We start from the raw sequence: 15,534 nt of genomic DNA on the forward strand, positions 1-15,534 counted from the left end.
CAAAAGAACAATGTATTTCTTGACATGAAATTCAAATTACAATGTTGATAAGCTTTTCATTTTGCAAATAAAATACTGTTGGAGATTTCCTGTTTTAGCTCTGACAAAACATTGAAGTCACAAGTCCCATCTTTAAAACAAGCATAACTTTTCTTGGAGTCACCAGAAAAGTAAGGATTCAGAGCAAACAACCACCTCAAATATGAAGATACAGGTAAATACAGAGAATTACAGCTGAGATTTGCTTACCCAGAGGAGAAGCTATTAGAGCCATAAACTAGAGAAAACTCATTACTAAAGGCATATTCCATCTAGCGAAAGGGCATTTCTCTGACTTCAGCCCCATGTAACCTTTCTACCTTACCTATATGGGGCTATCATTTATCACAAGGACACAGACCCAGTAAAACACTAAGATTTAATCATAAGGTTATAGAATGTTTTCCCTCCTGTACACCTTACCACCAATAGGAGTCCACTATAAAAACAGTGGGTTATAGTGAAAAGAACTACAAGACACAAAGTATATTGATGGGGAGTTCTTAGTGAGTCCAAAAGAAAAAAGGGAAAACTAAAATAAGATCACTGAAGTAATTTGAAGCCTGTGGAACTCACAGCTACAGAAAACATCAGTATAATACAACTCTTACGGAGATCAACATAAAACCTCACACTATAGAATTACTTCCCTCAGTTCCTCTTATTCTATATATCATGCCATACTTTCACACACGCACACACACACAAATTCTGAAAAACAGTTGAAGGAGCAAGGCAAGCATAAAAATAAGATTCAGATAGGACATAAGTTTTTTAATTATCAAATAGGAAATTTAAAACAATAATTATTAATATGTTTAGGTTTCTTATGGAAAAAAAAGTAGATAACATGCAAGAACAGATGTATAATATAAGTAGACAGAAAGCTCTAAAAGAAGGAAATGCTATAAATAGTTATAGTAACAGAAAGAAAAAGTAACTTTGATTGCCTTGTCATTAGACTCAATACTGCTGATGAAAGAATCAGTCAGTTTGAAGACAGGTAAATAAAAAATTGCCAGCAAAAATAAAAAGAGAAAAAAAGAAGGAAAAGAAAAGAACAAAACGTCCAAGGTCAGTCGGACAATTTCAAGAAGTATAACATATGCATAATTGGAATATCAAAAGGAGATAAAAGAGAGAATGGAGATGAAGAATTATTTTTTATAATAATGTGGCCAGTAATTTTCCAATATTGATGACATATTTCAAACCACAAGTCCAGGAAGCTCAATCAAGATATATACCAAAAATTCATATTCAAACTTTTGATAATATTCAAACTACAGACAACCAAAGACAAAGAGAAAATCTTGAAAGAAGATAGAGATGTGGAGTGGGAGGGGGAAATAGCTTACTTGTGGAGGAACAAGAATATGAATGACAGTTGATGTTTCTCCAGAAACCATGCAAACAAGAGAAGAGTAGACTAAAATATTCAGTGTTGAAAGAAAAGTAAATAAATAATCAACCTTGATTTATATATCCAGTAAAATAGTATTTCTCAGCCTTAAAGAGAAATTAAGTCCTAATCTATGTTACAACATGGATGAACCTTCAAAACATTATGCTGAGTGAAATGGTAGACACAAAATAACAATAGTATGATTCTACTTATACATATGCAAATGCAGAGAGACTAAAGTCTATTACTGGTTGTAAGATATGGGAGGAAGGAGCCCTGGTAGTGCAGTGATTAAGCACTCAGCTGCTAATTGAAAGTCTGGCAGGTTCACCACACCACTTGTTTCATGAGAGAAAGATGTGACAGTCTGCTTTCATAAAAATAACAGCCTTGGAAACCCTATGGGGAGGTTCTACTCTGTCCTATACATTATCTATGAGTCAAAACCTATTTAAGGGCAGTGGTAGTGTCAGAAGGAGGGGGAAAGAGTGAGTCATTAGGGAGCACTGAGTTAAAAGTTGTGGAAATTTTTGGAAATGGACAGTGATGATAGTTGCATAACACAATTAATTAATTAATGTCACTTAATTGTGTATATATATATATATATATATATATCCTCCCAAATATACCTAATCCTATCTAATCATGAGAACAAAGTGTCAGGCAAATCCCAGTTATGGATAATTCTAAAAAATACCTGACCAATACTCTTCAAAATTATCTGAATCAACAAAAGCAAAGAAAAGTGAGAAATTGTCACAGTCAAGAGAAAGCTAAGGAGACATAATAATTAAATGTAATGTGGTATTGTGGATGGAATTCTGGAAAAGAAGAAAGAGATTCATATACATAATGAAATATTAATAATGTATGGACTTTACTTAATAATAATTGCTCAATATTGGTTCATTAATTGTAGCAAGTGTTCCATACTAATTAAAATAAAAAAAAAAAAAAAACACCTCACTGCCATCCAGTCGATTCTAACTCATAGTGACCACCATTGTGTTTCCAAGGTGGTAAATCTTTACAGAAGTTGACTGTGCCATTGTCCTTCCATGGAGCAGCTGGTAGGTTTGAACTGCCAACATTCTGGTTAGCAGTCAAATGTGCTATGCACTGCACTACCAGAGTGCTTTATACTTATATAAGATATTAGTTATAGGAAAAATTTGATGCTGGATTTATAAGAACTCTCTATATTTTTTAATTTTTCTATAATACTGTGTTAGACTGGGTTCTCTAGAGAAACAAAAACCAGCAAAGCTTAGAGAGAGAGAGAGAGAGAAAGATGGGGAGAGAGAGAGAGAGAGAGAGAGAGAGATTTATCTTAGGAAAATGACTCACAAACGTATAGAAGCCTGCAAGTCCAAAGTCCCTGGAGGAAATGTGAGGCTGGAGGCAGTCTTAGCTTCCATAACCACAGGGGGCTGAACAATTCAAGGCTGGCAGGCAGTACACTGGCTGTTGATTCCAACGAAAGACAAATCCAAGATCTCCAGGCCAAGCGGTGGGCTGCTCACTCATGGAAGGTTGTAGGCAGCACACCAAAGGCCCGATCCACAGAAGAATGTCTCTCTTCCCAGGATGTCCCTGGATATCCTGGAAGCAGGCCACACCCCTAGGGAAACTCGCCTTGGGCAGATTGGCCACTCAGAACACAGTTATCCTATCCCATCATGGGAGCAACCACACAGAACTGGGGTCCAGCCAAGTTGACACACAGCTCCCAACTATCACAAATACTAACTGTTCTAAAAATGAAGTTTATTTTTTAAATGGTTGATACGTGTCTGTTTCTCTGATGGTGTGGTGTCTAAGGCATTTGACTGCTAACCAGAAGGTTGACTGTTCAGACTCACCAAACCCTCCATAGAAGGAAGACTGAGCAATCTACTTCCATAAAGATTTGCTACCTCAGAAACCCAAAGAGGGTCTCTATGAGTCACAATTGACTGGATGGTGGTGAATTTGGTTTTGGTTTACCCTAATTTATGTAGACCAAGATCCTCTATGAGTCTGCTGCACTTACAGAATCTAAGCCAGATGCCTTCCACAGTTTTTGATCAGCTTAGTTCACAGTGACATTGATAACAAGATGATGAGTTAACAGCATGTTAAAGGCCATGTTTATTTCTTTTCCCTCATAGAGACTTTGGAAAGAATGATTTAAAAAATAAGTTATTAGTAATGATGAAATATTTGCTTTTAAATTTTATGTTTGATTTATAAATCTGATATATACACAATATAACAGAGAATAGAAGACAGAGGTATAGTTATATGAAGACAGAATATATGTAATATACAAATATCCCTTCATGAAAATCAGAGAATAATTCCATAAGTCAATTGCATGATAAATGTGATATTGATATGCATGCTGATTATAGAGGAAAAAGCATAAAAGGTGTTACACATTAGCCTTTCACTGTATTTTTAAAGCAACTAAGTAGATTAAGCAGAAAATGTCTGAATTCTTTTTGAATCCAAAATCACTGGCTAGAATAAAGAATGATATTCAAAGTATTCTAATGTTGAAGACTTAGGGAAAATCAGTAATGATTATATGAAGAATCAAGTCATTTTAAGTGAAAATTATCTAAGTTAATAAAATAAACTTCCTAACTTAATTATGCACATAAGAAGCATATAAACTCATAAAATGTATCATTATATGTAATATAAGACAAAAGAAAAGAACCATGTGATCATATCAACTGATGCAGAAAAGGAATTTTATAAAATCCAACACCAATTCCTGATAAAAACTTTCACCAAAATAGGAAAAGAAAGGAAATTTCTTAACATAATAAAAGGCATATATGTGAGAACAACACCAACCATTATTCTCCATGGAGAGAGACTCAAAGCATTCACTTTGTGAATGGGAACCAGACAAGGTTGCCCTCTATCACAGCTATTATTCAACATTGTGTTGGAAGTCTTTGCAAGGTCAACAAAGCAAGAAACAAACAAAATGCATTCAAGTTGGCCATGAAAAAGTAAAAGTATCTTTATTTGCTGATGATATGGAAACCCAAGAGACTCAGCAAGTAAACTACTGGAACTAATAGAAAGATTCAACAGTGGCAGGATACATGCTCAACATACAAAAATCAATTGTATTCTTCTACAACAGCAAAGAGATCTCTGAAAAGAAAATAAGGAAAGCAATGCTATTTACAATAGCAACCAAAAATATAAAATACGTAGGAATAAATCTTACCAGGAGCACAAAAGATCTATACAAATAAAACTACAAAAGACTACTACAAGAGACTACATAAATGGAAGAATGTATCATGCTCATGTATATGAAGACTGAACATTGTGGAAATGTCAATGCCATCCAAAACAGTCTATATATTAACTGCAATTTTGATCCAAATTGCCTCAATATTCTTTATGTTGTTGTTGTTATATGCCATTGAGTCGGCCCCAACTCATAGCGACCCCTCCTTGGGTTGCCAAGGCAGTATCACTATGGAAATAGATTGCCCAACCTTCCTTCTGAGGAGTGCTGGTGAGTTTGAACAGCCAGCCTTCTGGTTAGCAGACAAGTGCCTTAGGCACTATGCTACCAGAGCTCCTCAATATTCTTTAAGGACATGGAAAAAACAACCACTAACTTTATATGGAAAAGAAAGAGAGCTCAAATAAGCAAAGCACTACTGAAGAAGACAAAGTAGAAAATCTCACACTCCCCAATCTCAAAAGGTACTATACAGTCACCATAGTCAAACCAGCCTCATATTGGTATAGCACATACCAATACACATAGACATATAGACCAGTGGAACAGAATTGAGGATCTAGCCATAGATCCACACATCTACAGACCATTGAACTTTGAGAAATGGCTGAAAACCATTAAATAAGGGAGACTAGTCTCTTTAACAAATAGTGCTGGCAAAATTGGATATCCATTTGCAGGAAAATGCAACAAGATCTATAGCTCATACTACACACAAAAACAAACTCAAATGGACCAAAGACCTAAATGTAAAACTCAAACTATAAAGTTCCTCAAAGATAAAATAAGGGAAGACTTGGGGATCATAATTTATGGCATAAATAGACTATCAAACATAGCAAAACATGAACAGATAGCACAAGATAGAGTAGATGACTGGGACCCTCTAACAATTAAATTTGTATGCATATCAAAAGATTTCTCCAAAAGACTGAAAAGAGAACTTACAGATTGGGGGGAAAATAATGGCAACAATATACCTGTGAAGAGACTTTTCTCTGAAATGTATAGAATACTTCAACATCTCAAAATCAAAACACAAACAATCCATTTCAAAAATGGGCAAAGAGCATGAACAAACTCTTCACCAAAGAAGATACTCAGGCAGTTGACAAACACATGAGGAGATGGTCATGATCGTTATCCATTAGAAAGATGCAAATCAATATCACCTCACCTCGGCAATAATAGCTAAGTTCAACAAGACAGAAAACAACAAATGTGGTAGAGGGTATGGAACATTTAGAACTCTCATACCCTGCTAGTGGGATTGTAAAATGGTACAACCACCATGGAAAACTGTATGGTACTTCCTTAAAAAAATCTAAAATAGAAATACCATTTGATCAAACAATCCCATTACTAGGAATATATCCTAAGGAGGAGAGATCTAGGACACAAATAGATATATGCACACCTCTGTTCTTCAGAGTACTACTCATGATAGCAAAGAGATAGAAATAACCTAAGTTCCCATCAAGAGATTAATGGATAACCAAACTATGGCATGTACACAGAGTGGAATACTATGCAACATTGAAGAATAATGAAGAATCAACAAATCACATCACAATATGGATGAACTTGGAGCACATTATGCTAAGTGAAACAAGTCAATAACAGAAGGACAAATATTGCATGAGTCCATTATTAGAAAAAGTAAAGGAAAGACTTACACAGGGAAGGACATTTTCTTTGATGAGCACCAGGGATGTGAGAGGAGGGAAAATTACTGACTAGCTAAGAGGTATTTGTTGATTTGAGTGAACAAAGAGGCCATATAACAAAATTGTGTGAACAGTACAATAACACTGAGGAAAAGGAGGATACAGAAAGGTACACAAGAGGTACAGATAACAAAAGTAATTACTATCATATACACAATGCTGAAATATCTGTGATAACAATCACTAATATATAAGCCCACCACTCATATGTCAGTTTGTCATTTTGCAAGATGAATGACTAATTAACTGAAATTAACTGTACTAATTAACTAATTAACTGTACTATGGTGGCTCACATGTTGCTGTGAAGCTGGAAGCTATTCCACTGGTGTTTCAAATACCAGCAATGTCATCCTTGGTGCACAGGTTACAGACTAAGACAGATTTGGAAGAAAGAAGGGGCCACCCACTTCTCAAAGAATCAGCCACTGAAAACCTTATGAATAGCAGTAAAACACTCTGTGATATATTACTGGAAAACTTTATTAATAAACCTGAAATATTGTCAGATATAATGCTACACCATGAGCTCTTCAGGTCAGAAGGCACGCAAAATATGACTAAGGAAGAGCTGCCTTCTCAAAGTAGAGTGGACCTTAATGAAGTAGATGGAATAAAGCTTTCAGGACCTCCATTTGATGATAAGGCATGACACAAAATGAGAAGAAACAGCTACAAATATCCATTAATAATTAGAACATTGAATATACAATGTATAAATATAGGAAAATTGGAAGTTGTCAAAAAATGACATGGAACACATTAAGTTCAATATCCTAGGCATTAGTGAGCTAAAATGGATTGGTTTTGGCCATTTGAATCAGACAACCATATAATCTACTGTGCCAGGAATGACAAATTGAAGAGGAATAGTGTTACATCCATCATTACAAAGAATGTTTCAAGGTCTATCCTGAAGTACAATGCTGTCAGTGATAATATCCCTAAACCTGCGAGGAAGACCAGTTAATACTACAATTATTCAGATTTACTCATGAACCACCAAAGTCAAAGAGGAGGAAATTGAAATTTTTAACCAACTTCTGAAATTGCCCAAGCATGCAATCCAGATGTATTGATTATTAGCGGTGATTGGAATGTGAAAGTTGGAAACAAAAAAGAATAACTGGTTGTTAGAAAATATGTCCTTGGTGAGAGAAATGATGCCAGAGAATTTTACAAGATGAATGACTAATTAACTGCAAATACATTTTCTTCAACAACATAAAATGTGGCTATATGTGTGGACCTTGCCACATGGACTGCACATGAATCAGATCAACTACATCTGTGGAAAATGGCAATAGAAAAGCTCCATATCTTCAGCCAAAATAAGGCCAGGAGAGGACTAGGGAACAGATCATCAACTTCTTATATGCAAATTCTAGTTAAAGCTGAAGACAATTAAAACAAGTCTATAAGAGCCAAAATATGACCCTGATTTATCCCACATAAATTTAGAGACCAACTGAAGAAAACATTTGACACATTGAACACCAATGACTGAAAACCAGACGAGTTGTGGAATGACATCAAGAACATTATCCCTGAAGAAAACAAAAGGTCATTAACAAGACAGGAAAGGAAGAAAAGATCAAAATGGATGTAAGAAGAGATTCTGAAGCTTGTTCTTGAATGGAGAGTAGCTAAAGAAAATGGAAGAAATGACAAGATAAAAGAGGTGAACAGAAGCTTGCAAAGAGGAACTCAAGAAGACAAACTAAATATTATAATGAAATGTGTGAAAACCTGGAGTTAGAAAACCAAAAGGGAAGAACACGCTCAGCATTTCTCAAGCTGAAAGAACTGAAGAAAAAATTCAAGTCTCATGTTGCAATATTGAAAGAGTCTATGAGAAAAATATTGAATGATGCAGAAAACATCAAAAGAAGATGGAAGGGTTGCCACGATTTGTCACCCGAAGGAAGATGGCGGATCTGGAGGAGCAGTTGTCTGATGAAGAGAAGTGAGATTTTTTTTATCTTCAGCTACATTTTGCAGCTTTGTGACAAACCTTATCAAACACCATGGCCAGCAATGAATGTTACCAACAAGACAGATCCTCGCTCCATAAACTCTCGTGTATTTATTGCAAATCTCAACATGTTTGTGGTCAAGAAGTCTGATGTAGAGGCAGTTTTCTTGAAGTATGGCAAAATTGTGGGATGCTCTTTTCATAAGGGCTTTGCCTTTGTTCAATATGTTAATGAAAGAAATGCCCAGGCTGCTGTAGCAGGAGAAGATGGCAGAATGATTGCTGGCCAGGTTTTAGATATTAATCTGGCTGCAGAGCCAAAATTGAACAGAGGAAAAGCAGGTGTGAAATGATCTGCAGTGGAGATGTATGGTTCTTCTTTTGACTTGGACTATGACTTCCAGTGAGATTATTATGACAGGATGTGAAGTTACCCAGCACGTGTTCCTCCTTCTCCTCCTATTGCTCAGACTGTAGTGCCCTCAAAGTGCCAGCGTGTATCAGGAAACATCTCACGAAGGGGTAAAAGTGGCTTCAATTCCAAGGGTAGACAATGGGGATCTCTTCCAAGTCTGGAAAACTGAAAGGAGATGATCTTCAGACCATTAAACAGGAGTTGACCCAGATAAAGCAAAAAGTCAATTCTCTACTGAAAAGCCTGGAAAAAATTGAGAAGGAACAGAGCAAACAAGGAGAGATGAAGAATGATAAGTCAGAGGAGGAGAAGAGCACCAGCTCCCTGAAGAAAGATGAGACTAATGTGAAGATGGAGTCTGAGGGGGTGCAGATGACTCTGCTGAGGAGAGGGACCTACTGGATGATGATGATAATGAAGATCAGGGGGATGACCAGCTGGAGTTGATCAAGGTTGATGAAAAAGAGGTTGATGGAGAAGAGGATGACAGAGAGAATGTCAATGGCGAGGGTGACTCTTAAACACATAGTGGGGTTTAGAAATCTTATCCCATTATTTCTTTACCTAGGAGCTTGTCTAAGATTAAATTTTTCACTAGACCCTCTCCCCTAGTATCTTTAGCACATGCTCACTGTTCTCCCCATCCTTGTCCTTCCCAGGTTCATTAATTCATACTGCCCTGTGCCTAGTCGCATTTTCGCTTCCTTTGAAGCTCCTAGTAGTTATGTTAAGTCTTATCCTGTAATTTTTGCTTCTAATTTTGATACCTCTTTGACTTAACAATAAAAAGGATGTATGTTTTTTTTTTTTTTTAAAAAAAAAAAAAAGAAGATGGAAGGAATACACAGAGTTACTGTACCAAAAATAATTGGTTGATGTTCATCTATTTTAGGAGGGGTTTGTTGGTAGAGTTCGTGCCTAAGGCATTTGACTGCTAACAAGAAAGCTGGTGGTTCAAACCCACCAGCCACTCCTTGGAAGGAAATTGGGCAATCTACTTCCATAGCGATACCACTTCAGAAACCCAAGGACAGGTTGCTATGAGGCAGAACTGACTCGACGGCAGTGAGTTTGGGTTTTTTTTTTTTGGTTTGTGATCAAGAACCAGTGGTAGTGAAGGAAGATGTCAAAGCTGCACTGAAGGAATAGGTGAAAAACAAGGCTGCAGGAATTGACAGAATACCTATTGAGATGTTTTAACGAATGGATGCCAGGAGGAAGGCTCTCACTTATCTATGCCAAGAAATTTGGAAGAGAGCTATTTGGCCAACTGACTGGAAGAGATTCATATTTGTACCCATTGCAAAGAAAGATGATCCCACAGAATGTGGAAATTATTGAACAGTATCATTATTATTACATGCAAGTAAAATCTTACTGAAGATAATTCAGAAATGCTTACATCAATATATTGACAGGGAACTTCCAGAAATGCAAGCTGAGTTCAGAAGAGGATGTGGGATGAGGGATATCATTGCTGATGTCAGATGGATCTTGGATGAAACCAAAGAATACCAGAAAGATGTTTACTTGTGGTTTATTGACTGTGTAAAAGCATTTGACTGTGTGCATCATAACAAATTATGGATTACATGGAAACGAATGGGAATTCCAGAACACTTACTCATGCTCATGAGGAATCTGTACATAAACCAGGAAAACAAGGAGGTACTGCATAGTATAAATGAGAAAGGGAGTATGTCAGAGTTCTGTCCTTAAACCATACTTATTCAATATGTATGTTGTGCAAATAATCCAAGAAGCTGGATTATATGAAGAAAAGTGTGGTATTATGATTGGAGGAAGACTCCTTAACAACCTGCAATATGCAGACGACACAACCTTGCTTGCTGAAAGTGGAGATGACTTGAATCACTTACTGATGAAGATTGAAGACTACGGTCTGCAGTATAGATTACACCTCAACAAAAGAAAACAAAATCCTCACAACTGAACCAATAAGCAACATTAAGATAAATGGAGAAAAGATGAAGTTGCTGAAGATTTCACATTATTTGGATCTACAATCAACACCAATGGAAGCAGCAGTCAAGAAATCAGATGACATATTGCACTGGGGAAATCTGCTGCAAAAGACCTTTTTAAAATGCTGAAGAGCAAAGTCTTTGAAGACTAAGGTGTGCCCAACCCAAGTCATGGTATTTTCAATCCCCTCATATGCATGTGAAAGCTGGATAATAAATATGGAAGACCAAAGAGAGTTGATGCTTTTGAGTTGTAGTGTTGGCAAAGAATAGGGAAAGTACCATGGACTGCCAGAAGAAGGAACAAATCTATCCCAGAATAAGTGCAACCAGAATGCTCTTTGAAAGCAAGAATGTCTAGACTTCATCACACCTACTTTGGTCATGCTGTCAGAAGGGACCATTACCTAGAAAAGGATATCATGCTTGGTAAAGTGGAGAGTCAGTGAAAAAGGGGAAGGCCTTCAATGAGAAGGATTGACAAAGTGGCTGCAATGATGGGCTGGTTCAGGTATAGCAAGGATTGTGAGGCTGACACAGGACCAGGCAGTGTTTCATTGTGTTGTGCATAGGGTTGCTATTAATCAGAACTGACTCAATGGCACCTAATGACAACAAGACTGTACAGGTGGATACAGAAGTAGACAGGCAAGAAGATCAGACATGGGCAGGCAAATGGGAACATAACCATGCTCATACATAGTTTTGGCAGATGATATTCTTATATGCATATTTATATGTACTATAAAAATGTCCATATACATTATGGAGCTAAAATGGGGAAAAATCATGATAACTTCTTAGCCACAACCAAGCATCTGGAGGGAGTGAGTTGCTGCGCCTGCAGGCTCAGGGCCATGGCTGCAGAAGACATCAGTTCAATTGGCACAACATAGTGTACAAAAAGGTTTTCTGCTTCCTACTCTGATGAGTAGGAGCTCTTGTAGCATAGTGCCTAAGACACTTGACTGCTAACCAGGAGGCTGGCAGTTTTAACCCACCAGCCACTCCTGGGAAGGAAGGTTGGGCAATCTACTTCCATAGTGATACTGCCTCAGAAACCCAAGGAGGGGTCGCTATGAGTCGGGTCCAACTCGACGGCACATAACAACAACAACTCTGGTGAGTAGCGACTGTGGTCTTAAAAGCTTATGACTGGCTATCTAAGATGCAACTACTATTTGTCTCTCCTCAACTGGAGCAAAGAAGAGTGATGAAAAAAAAAAACATGGAAACAATTAGTTCAAGGACTAATGGACCATAGGAACCCCAGCCTACAAGACCCTGAGACCAGAAGAATTAGATGATGCACAACTATCAAAACTGGTGATGGTATCAAAACCGCTGGTGAAGGGATCAAAAGTGGAGATCCTTGATAGAATGGGAGAAAAAATGTGGAACAAAATTCAAAAGCATGAAAAAGACCAGGATTACTGGTTGTATAGAGACTGTTGAAACCCTTGGTTATGGGCCTTGGTTATCCTTTGGGTCTGGACTGGTACTCATTCCTGTGGGTTAGCTCTCAGCCAAACAACAGAGAAATATCTGAGCTGAAAAGTACGCCAGGGAGATTCATTCCTTAGAAGACTCAATCATGGAAGATCGAAAGGGCTGTATTTGCACAGGGTGATAGCTAGACAGGCAGGAATGCATAGGTAAGAAAGACACAGAGAAGGGATAACCATAGGTAGGAGGTTACATTGTGGGGATTGTAATCAGTATAATGCAACACAATGTATATGAACTATTGAGTGTAAAACAAACCTGATTTGTAAATTGCAAATCACAATTAAAAGAAAAACCACAAACAGCAAAAGCAAAAAAGAAAAAATATATCCAAAACCTGCCTTCTAACTTTTAGTATAAAAAATCATGCTAACCTGCTAATCTTCTGGGAAAAAAAAAAAAAAAATATTTATTGTAATTTAAATGATCAGCTCTATCACGTAACTATAGGTGTTCTAACCTTGTTGTAAATTATGATGGAAAGTAAGATTTTTAGATTATTGTGATATGTGTCATCTTTAGGTACATTCCATGGTTTTGTTAATTTAGAAATATTCCACTTTGCAGCATGCCTTATGGCAAGTCTTTTGTTTTCATTTATTTCAAAAAATGTGATGAATATTAGGAGCTTAAATTGCATTTTTTATAAGTAAACAAGGCATTACTGATCTCTGTTCAATGTGTGCTTTCAGGCTTTGGTTCTCACAGTATTATTCTTTCAAATAGCCCCCTCTTACAGACAACTTGTCAGGTTTTTGGGATATGAACTGTGACCACAAGTTAGAGCAAAGTTAATTATTCTGTACAGGCATTAAACCCAATACTTTGACCTCAAGAATGTCATGCTTGAAGCAATTGGACCAACTTGGCTGCAAATGAGTTAGTTAAATGCTTTAAAGTAAGATACAGTTATAGATTAGCTAATATCCAAACCAGCATTGTAGGGGGTGGGGGTGGGAACTGTTTATTCCTCATGTTTTTGATTTTACCTTCCAGCATATTCAAGAGAGCTGGTTCTACTTTCCCCCTTTTCTCTGATTTTGTTTTCTTTCATTCTTCTCTTCCTATAAATTCCCCAAATACTCACAGAGTCCTAACAGAGTTAAGAGATAAGATGGAACGATCCGGTTCCTCTTCCTTCAACGTCCTACCTTCAATAGTCTAAGATATTCACTGACCAGAAAGCTTTTCTATCAGTTGGAGTAGTTTCCTTCATTGATGTAATTTATAATTTAGCAGGAGAAATCCTCCTTCTCAGGTTTGGTACATCGATATTTATTCTAATGTTTCTTTGCATGTGAGATTAGCCAAGATGTTGGTTCTCTTCCCTCAAATCTTTCACCCTATAATTGTGCTCTGCTCATGTGATATTTTTTTAACATAAATGTATTTTAACTACATACATCATTAACATAATAATTTCCTCAAAAAGCTCCAAATGCTAAGTTATATAAACCAAAATCAAACCAAACTCACTGCCATCAAGTTGATTCTAACACATAGCAACCCCCATTGGGTTTCCAAGCTGGTAAATCTTTACAGAACTGGATTGCCCATTCTTCCTTCTTCAGAGTGGCTGGTGGGTTTGAACTGCCAACCTTCTGGTTAGCAGTCAAATGCCTTAGGCACTGAACCACCAGAGTTCCTTGCTAAGATACATAAACACAAATGCAACCACTGCTGTGGAGTCAGATCTGACTCATAGTGACCACTTCTTGGGTTTCTGAGGTGGTGTCACTACAGAAGTAGATTGCTCAACCTTCCTTCTGTGGAGTGCCTGGTGGGTTTGAACCACCAGCCTTCTGGTTAGCAGTCAAAGGTAAAATACATAGTATACATCTATGAAATCCAAGTTAAAAGAGATGAAGAAAGAAAATAAAATAAAAGGAAGAATTGGTGTTAACACTAAATTTTTAATTCTATACACATTTTTAAAATATTTCTTTTGTACTTTTGGGTTGTTTATCAACTTGCTTGAAAATATTCTATTCACCTGAGTCCTTACTTTCGCTTTTGTTTAAAGTAGTGATTAGAAGCACAGATGTTGATGTCAGAAAGACAGCCATGGATTAGCAATATGTCTTAAGAAAAATTTCTTAAACTTTCTAATAAAAGGATCTAATTTCATAGTATATGAAATTGGAATTATAGTGATGACTCTTGCATATTGTTGCGACAAATTAAAATAGGCAATTCATCTAATGACTTTAGCCCCATTTCCTGACACACATGTTGTTGTTAGGTGCCGTAGAGTCAGTTCTGACTCATTGCGACCCTGTGTACAATAGAATGAAAAACTACCTGGTCCTGAACAATCCTCACAATTGTTGCCATGTTTGAGCCCATAGTCACAGCCACTATGTCAATCCATCTAATTGAGGGTCTCCTTGCTTTTTTGCTAACCTTCTATTTTACCATCATGATATCCTTCTTCAGGGACTGGTTCCTTCTGAAAATATGTATGAGAGACAAAGTCTGGCCACTCTTGCTGGTAAGGAGTTTTCTAACTGAACTTCCTCAAAGACAGATTTGTTTGTTCTTCTAGCAACCTATGGTACATTCAACATTCTTTGTCAACACCACAATTCAAATGCTTCAATTCTTCTGTGATCTGTATTCGTTGTCCCACTCTCACATGAATATGAGGCTATTGAAAACAACCACAGTTTGGGTCAGGCACATTTTAGTCTTCAAAGTGGCATCATTGCTCTTTAACACTTTAAGGAGGTGTTTTGCAGCAGACTTGATGAATGTAATACATCATGTTCCTTCCATGGGCATTGATTGTGGATTCAAATCAAATGAAATCCTTGACAATTTCTATCTTTTCTCCATCATGAGGTTACTTATTTCCTGATTTTTAGGATTTTGTTTTCTTTATGTTGAGGTGCAATCCATACTGAATATTGTAGTCTTTGATTTTCTTTAGTTTGTGCTTCAAATCTACCTCACTTTCAGAAAGCAAAGTTGTGTCATTTGCCTATCATATGTTGTTAAGTCTTCCTCCAATCTGATACCATATTCATATAGTCCAGCTTCCTGAATCATTTGCTCAGCATACAGATTGAATAAGTATGGTGTAAGAATAGAGACCTGATGCATATTTTTCCTGATTACCAACCATGCAGTATCCCCTTGTTTTGTTTGAACATCTGCCTCTTGGTCTATGTACAAGATTCCTCATGAGCACAATTAAGTGTTCTGGAATTCCTGTTCTTTGCAG

General features: G+C 36.9%; 1 pseudogene; it reads left to right on the plus strand.

Annotated features, from left to right (window-relative positions):
• Nucleotides 1–8,467: 8,467 nt before the first annotated feature.
• On the plus strand, nt 8,468–9,341 carry LOC103205951 (annotated as a pseudogene).
• The last annotated feature ends 6,193 nt before the right edge of the window (nt 9,342–15,534 follow it).

This window comes from Orycteropus afer, unplaced genomic scaffold (genome assembly GCF_000298275.1).
Source record: "Orycteropus afer afer isolate SDZICR_OR568_19922 unplaced genomic scaffold, OryAfe1.0 scaffold00011, whole genome shotgun sequence".
NCBI classification, from domain to species: domain Eukaryota; kingdom Metazoa; phylum Chordata; class Mammalia; order Tubulidentata; family Orycteropodidae; genus Orycteropus; species Orycteropus afer.